Source organism: Trachypithecus francoisi, unplaced genomic scaffold (assembly GCF_009764315.1).
Source record: "Trachypithecus francoisi isolate TF-2019V2 unplaced genomic scaffold, Tfra_2.0 Contig00137, whole genome shotgun sequence".
In the NCBI taxonomy this organism is placed as follows: domain Eukaryota; kingdom Metazoa; phylum Chordata; class Mammalia; order Primates; family Cercopithecidae; genus Trachypithecus; species Trachypithecus francoisi.
The window spans coordinates 326913-335098 of NW_022680485.1; the positions used below are offsets into that span (position 1 = coordinate 326913).

The window sequence follows — 8186 nt, forward strand, 5'->3', positions numbered from 1 at the left end:
CCCAAGATAGAGCCAGGAAGAAACTGAGTACCTGAACAAACCAATGAGTAGCATGATTGAGCCAGTAATAAAAAATGTCTTGAAAAAGAAAAGCTCAGAACTAGATAAATGCACAGCCAAATTCTGCCAAATGTATAAAAATTCTACCAAATGCTCCTGAAACTCTTCCAAAATATTGAGGATAATGAAATTCTTCCTAAGTCACTCTCAGGTCAGTACCACCCTGCTACCAAAACTAGCCATGAATACAACAAAGAAAACTGTTATTATTTATTGTATCATTGTTATAAAAAATTGACAAATTGGATTCAAACTAAAAAGTTTTTGCACAGCAAATAAAACAGAGTAAATAGGCAACCTACAGAATAAAAGAACATATTTGCAAACTATGTGCCAACATGACACTTATATTTGGAATTTATAAATAACTCAAACTAAAAACATAGTAAGAAATCCCATTGAAAAATGGGCAAATAACATTACTAAGCATTTTTCAATAAAGACATACAAATAGCCAACATGCATATGAAAAGAATGCTCAATCTCAGAGAGCTAAAAATAGAACTACCATTTGATTCAGAAATTTCATCATTGGGTATCTACCCAAAAAAATAGTTTGTTATATGAAAATGATATCTATACTTGCATGTTTATTGCAGCATGCTTACAATAGCAAACCATACGTACAAGTTTAAAATTCAAAATACATAGAAAATTCAAAGCAAAGACAAGTATAATAACAATGATAAACCAACTAAAAAAGTCAAAACACTGAAGAAATACTTTGCCAGTGAATTATATACAAATGACCCAATAGATATATAAAAAAAGTCCTATCACCTACCAACAGGCAACTGCAAATGAAAACAATGATGAGCTATCACTTCAAATCTGTTAGGATTGCTAATATCAAGAAGGAAAAATGAGGCCAGGTCCGGTGGCTCATGCCTGTAATTTCAGCACTTTGGGAGGCCAAGGCAGGCAGATCACCTGAGATCAGGAGTCGGAGATCAGGCTGGCCAACATGAAGAAACCCTGTCTCTACTAAAAATACAAAATTAGCCAGGTGTGGTGGTGCATGCCTGTGATGCCAGTTACTTGGAAGGCTGCGGCAGGAGAATCGCTTGAACCCGGGAAGCAAAGATTGCAGTAAGCTGAGATCATGCCATTCCACTCCAGCCTGCGCAACAACAGTGAAACTTCGTCTCAAAAAAAAGAAAAAAAAAAAAAAAAAAGACAAGACAATATAGAGAAATAACAAGTAACATGTCATTGATGTTCCTGAGATTTCTGAAACAAATCTTAATATCACCACTGCTCTCACACATTTCAGACATGATAGGAAAAGAAAACCTAACAAATGATCAACATGCAGTTTCTCAAAAATAGTCAGAGATATTCTTATATTCCCCCCAAAGAAATGGAATGGGCAGGCGTATTATGAAGTACCTTATAAGCCATAAAGAGGACTTTAGCTCTCATGGTAATCTCAAAGGAAAATCACTAAATAGGAAGTAGAGTGCATAGAGAATTTAACGGTATGGGAAAAAAAGATGTTCCTATATAAGAGCTAGGGAAAAAAACAAAATGGCTTTTTAGGAAACCTTTCCATTGAAACAGAGCATCCCATACCACATTGTAAGGTCTGGAATTCTTTTTGACCTTTGTATCTCTGTCATGCATACCTGTCTGAGTATTTGACCACTGTCTCATGTTTCTTTACATACCAGGGTTCTTTTATTTGCTCAAGGCAGGAGATCAGATCAGGTTCAGAGACACCAAGGCCTATTTTGTTAGAAAAAAGTTAACATGATTTGTTGGGATTCTCCAGTTACCATCCTAGTACCATGTTTAGTACAGAGGAGAGAGTATTATGAAAGATTCTAGAAATTTAATTCCAAAATACTGTTTTCTGACAGAAACTTTAGAATATTTAGAACATATTTTACATTTCTGGGTCCTTAGCTCTACTATTCAATACTATTGAATTTAAAGTTGGTGCTGGATATTGGATTTTATTATTTGGGCAACAATATTTAATGCCACTGAATTTCTAGAATTATCATTAATCTAGAGTGAAGGATGCAGATTACCTCAAAAAAGGGGGATGGTTCCTGTTAAGATAAAACATCTTGAAGATTTTCTTTTCTATTTCAATAAACCTTCAAGTTTTCCTTAAAAGGGTTGATCTAAAAATAATTTATGTGGAGCAAAAACTCCCAAAATCATACTACAAAGGGAGAAAATGGAAGCCTTAGGGTATATTAGGAAATCTGGTGAAAATTTATTCTCACAGAGAGACATATTCTAATTCAAGAGATGTGGGATGAGACCTGAGTTTCTGTATTGCAAAAGAACTCACCAATGATGTCAATCATTGTAGCTTAAGGAAAATACTTTGTAAAACATCTAGTAAGTGATAGAACCTGGGTTTTATCCAAGTGTATATTACTAGGAAACAAAAATGACAGCCTTCATTTTCTAAAGCAAAGTATAAACAAAGAGAAACTATTCAGAAAAAGGGTGTAAGATAAATGGATGTGCAGTGGTCAAGAATAGGCCGTGGTAAACATCTGCTTCAGCCTGACTCAGTGAGTTTGGAACACAAGTGCTCAATTCTGCTAATATGTAACCTGGTTGTATAAGCTCACACTTAGCTCTCAGCCGCTATTGAGTGTAAGGAGTACACAGACAGGTGGACAGGAGGGAGACAGAAAGCTGCTTACTCTGTACACAGGGCTCATGCCCAGGCTTGTTGTGCCTATGGAATAAAGCCATCTCAAAATCGCCCACAATTCCATGAGTGTTTTTCCAGCAACCCACCAATCACTCACCCACTCCTGTCAGACCTCAGATTGGGCTGGAACCTGACACTTGGTGTGACAGGAGAGCTTTCAGATTAAATGTGATTGTTTATGCACATTAGTCAGAAAGTCTCTCCAAAGTACCTGTTAAATACAGTTTTTTGGGGTTTTTTGTTTGTTTTTGAGATGGAGTCTCACTCTGTCGCCCAGGCTGGAGTGCAGTGGCGTGATCTCGGCTCACTGCAAGCTCCGCCTCCCAGGTTCATGCCATTCTCCTGCCTCAGCCTCCCAAGTAGCTGGGACTACAGGGGCCCGCCACCATGCCCAGCTAATTTTTTGTAATTTTAGTAGAGACAGGGTTTCACCATGTTAGCCAGGATGGTCTCGATCTCCCGACCTCGTGATCCGCCCACCTTGGCCTCCCAAATAATACAGTTTTTTAAAAGAAACATTATAGTGAAGAATTCTTGAGAAAACACATTAACCAAGTAAATAAAATTAATGAGACAGATTGGTATCAGGTGCTGATACATATAGGAGTCTGCAACATGACTTCTGTGAGATTACTGGCCAAAAAAACATAAATCATAATCTGAATCTAATCATAAAAAACATGTTTTATATAAAGTTCAAGCCACATATGTTGTCCATATTTTGTCTTTTTTTTTTTTTGCGATGGAGTTTCACTGTTGTCACCTAGGCTGGAGTGCAATGGTGCAATCTTGGCTTACCGCAACCTCTGCCTCTTGGGTTCAAGTGATTCTCCTGCCTCAGCCTCCTGAGTAGCTGGGATTACAGGCACGTGTCACGATGTCCGGCTAATTTTTTTTTTTTTTTTGTATTTTTAGTAGAGATGGGGTTTCAACATGTTCGTCAGGCTGGTCTCTAACCCCGATCTCAGGTGATCCACCCACCTCGGCTTTCCAAAGTACTGGGATTACAGGTATGAGCCACTGCACATGGCCCATGTTTTGTAATTTCTAATAGTGTATCTAAATACTCTCTCTTTAGCATTCTAGAAGGCACATTTCTTTGAATTAATTCCTTTATATATCTTTCTAAATTATTCCAGGCAATTAATTGCATCTTTTTTAAGTGTGCATTTAAAAATGATGCTATTCATAGAGCTGATGGAGCATTCAGATGGAACCTAAGTGTGCAGTTTTCTCCCTCACTGATATCTGAGGACCCAGCACCATCCCCAATAAGAATGTTTTATATCTTCACCTGCCCAGGCTGATCTGTCAACAAGGGGAATACTTTCAATATCTCACGGTATAAATTCAAGGTGAGTATTACTTGTGATATGTAAGAAGCCTGGATGGAGCGAATAAAGATAAGGTTCTGAAACATAGGGAAGAATTATTCTAATGAGGTCATTTCACTGTCATGAGAAGAAAAAGGTAGTTCAAATAATCTTGTTAGGCAAAAGCATCAAAAGTAGAAACGTAAATGATTGCAACTGTAAATACATGACATTCTAGAAGAAAACGTGGACACAATTTTGACCTGGGACACATTCATCTGAGAATCAACCATTTTTTCTCTCTTCTCTGACTCCTTCTCAGGAGACAGTATCTGAACAAATCACAACCTTCATCTTCAGAATGTGTCTTTAAAGGCATCAGGATAACCCTCTGAAAGAAGCAGACTGTTCCTGCAGGACCCGACAGGCACCCCAAATACAGTGAGTGCCACTACTGCAGAAGTGGGAAAGGGAGACCCTCTTCTCCTGAACACAACGACCCCACTGGACAAACCGAAAGTCTGTTTGTGGGAGAAGCTCCTTACTACCTGGAGCTGAGTTAAGTTAGAGAGCCAAGCTGAGTGAAATACAGGAGTGCAGGAGGCAACAGGGAGGCCCTGGGAGCTCGCTGAATCCCCAAGGAGCTCATTCCTGCCAGGCACCACAGGGATCCATCGGTGGGGGAAGGGGAAGGACAGAGGAGCAGGGGGTAAAACTCCAAGGGGAGAAGGACTTACCTAGCTGAACTTCATAACAATTTGAATGGTACAAGAAGCCTCCTGGCAAAAGCTTGGGGGAAAGCATGAATCTGGCTTAAACACTTCACAGGTGGGGAAGAACTGAAGCCCTTTTATTTCACCACACTGAGAAACAGAAAGCCTGGGGTAATTTTCAAGCCCAACTCACCCTCCACATGGAAACAGACTTGGGGCTGGTGTGAGGGGTGCAGTGGGAGTGAGACCGGCCTTTTGGTTTCCATGGGAGCTGAGTGAGGCCTGTCACTGCCAGCTTTCCCTCACTTCCCTGACACCCTGCCTGAATCAGCAGAGACAGTCATAATGAGCCTCAATAAATTTAAGAAAATTGACATTATATCAAGCACTCTCTCAGACCACAGCGGAATAAAACTGGAAATCAACTCCCAAAGGAACCTTCAAAAACATGCAAATTACATGGAAATTAAATAACATGCTCCTTAATGAGCATTGGGTCAAAAACAAAATCAATATGGAAATTAAAAAATTCTTCAACTTAATAACAAGAATGATACAACCTATCAAAACCTCTGGGATACAGCAAAGGTGGTGCTAAGAGGAAAGTTCATAGCCCTAACTGCCTACATCAAAAAGTCTGAAAGAGCACAGACAATCTAAGGTCACACTTCAAGGAACTAGAGAAACAAGAACAAACCAAACCCAAACCCAGCAGAAAAAGGAAATAAGCAAGATTAGAGCAGAATAGAACTAAATGAAATTGAAACAAACAAACAAAAAATACAGAAGGCAAATGAAACAAAGAGGTGCTTCTTAGAAAAGATAAATAAAAATTGATACATCATTAGCAAAATTGACCAAGAAAAGAAGAGAGAAAATCCAAATAACCTCAGAGAGAAATGAAACAAGATAACTGACACCACTGAAATACAAAAAATCATTCACACAAATTCAACACAATCCCCATCAATATACCACCATCATTCTTCACAGAGTTAGAAAAAACAATTCAAAAAATCATATGGAGCCCACATAGCCAAGGCAAGACTAAGAAAAAAGAACAAATGTGGAGGCAACGCACTACCTGATTTCAAAGTATACTATAAGGTTATAGTCACCAAAATGGCATGGTCCTGGTATAAGAATAGGCACATACACCAGTGGAACAGAGAACCCAGAAATAAACCCAGATGCTTACATCCAGCTGATCTTCAACAAAGCAAACAAAAACATAAAGTGGGGACAGGACACACTTTTCAACAAAGAGTGCTGGGATAATAGGCTAGCCACATGTAGGAGAATGAAACAGGATCCTCATCTCTCACCTTATAAAAAAAAATCAACACAAGATGGATTAAGGACTTAAACCTAAGACCTGAAACTATAAAAACTCTGGAAGTTAACATTGAAAAAACTCTTCTAGGCATTGGTAGGCCAAAATTTCATGACCAAAAACCTAAAAGCAAATGCAGTAAAAACAAAGAAACAGCTGGGACCTAATTAAACTAGAAAGCTTTGACATGGCAAAAGGAACAGTCAGCAGAATAAACAGACAACTCAGAGTGGGAGAAAATCTTCACAAGCTATACACCTGACAAAGGACTAATATACAGAATCTGTAATGAACTCAAATCAGTAAGAAAAAAATCAAAACATTGACAAATCTCAAAAGATACACAAATGGCCAACAAACGTATTTTAAAAAAATGCTCAACATCACTAATGATCAGGGAAATGCAAATCAAACCACAATGCAATACCACTCTATTCCTGCAGGAATGGTCATAATCAAAATATCAAAAAACTGTGAATGTTGGTGTGGATGCAGCGATCAAAGAACATTTCCACACTGCTGGTGGGAATGTAAACTAGTACAGTCACTATGGGAAACTGGAGATTCCTTAAAGAACTAAAAGCAGAATTATCATTTGATCCAGCAATCCCACTACTGGGTATCTACACAGAGAAAAATAAGTCATTATTTGAAAGAGATACTTGCACATGCATGTTTCTAGCAGCACAATTCACAATTGCAAAATTGTGGAACCAACCAAAATGCCCATCAATCGATGAGTGGATAAAGAAACTGTGGTGTGTGTGTGTATGGGTGTGTGTGTGTATGTTGGAATACTACTCAGCCATAACAAGTAATTAATTAAAAGCATTTGCAACAACCCGGATGAGATTGGAGACTATTATTCTACATGAAATAATTCAGGAATGGAAAACCAACCATCATATGTTCTCACTGATATGTGGGAGGTAAGCTATGAGAATGGAAAGGCATAAGAATAATACAATGGACTTTGGGGACATGGGGAGAAGAGCGGGAAGGGAAAGGAATAAAAGACAACATATACGATGCAGTGTATACTGCTCGGGTGATGGGTGCACCAGGATCTCACAAGTCACCACTAAAGAACTTACTCATCTAACCAAATACCACCTATACCCCAATAACTTATGGAACAATAAAATTTTTAAAAAATTATTCTTGTAATTACAGACCAGTTCACATAATGAATACTTCATAAACCATTACACAGGCTGGGTGCAGTGGCTCATACCTGTAATTGTAGCACTTTGGGAGGCTGAGGTGGATTGATCACCTGAGGTCAGGAGTTTGAGACCAGCGTGACCAACATGGTGAAACACTGTCTCTATTGAAAATATAAAAATTAGCTGGGCATGGTGGCAGGCACATGTAATCCCAGCTACTTGGGAGGCTGAGGCAGAGGAACTGCTTGAACCTGAAAGGCAGAGGTTGCAGTGAGCCAAGATCTCACCATTGCACTTCAGCCTGGGAGACAGAGCAAGACTCCATCTCAAAAGAAAAAAACAAGAACAAAACAAAACAAAAACTATTAAACAAACAAGCAGAGAATATTATGGGACTAGCATGAGTACCAGTCAAATTAAAACAGAGAATTTGCATGGGGAGATTCTGAACTCTGAGCCAAAAGATTGCACAGTAATAAATTCAATACAAAGCAAAGAGCATAATTTGCTTTCACCATTTCTGAGAATTTTTGTTTTCTAGTAAATTAGGCCCCTTATTAAAATTCCTGTATTAAAATATGCCATGTATGGCATAAACATATACACATATTATATATCCACAGAAATTAAGAAAAACAAATTTAAATATGAAAATAAGAAAAATATAACCTATAGAAACAATATTTTCAAACTATTGGCCATTTAAAGTTACCGGCAAAAAAGATTACTAGCGATGTCAGTCCATTATCTTACCAAATAATGTATTGTTACCTACACCCTTGAGTAAGATGGAATAGGTTAAAGTTAGTGGCACAATAACATTTCAATGGGTTCATGATAGTATTTAACATGTTAAAAACGTGGAATTGAAAAGTTAATTTCACACATAATTTATAATTTTAAAATATACTGCATAATATTCCA

General features: G+C 38.1%; 1 protein-coding gene across 6 annotated transcripts in view; it reads right to left on the minus strand.

Moving 5' to 3' along the window:
* Nucleotides 1-8186, minus strand: part of LOC117064905 (zinc finger protein 91-like) — a 338773-nt gene that overhangs the window by 264834 nt on the left and 65753 nt on the right. The window lies entirely within an intron of this gene.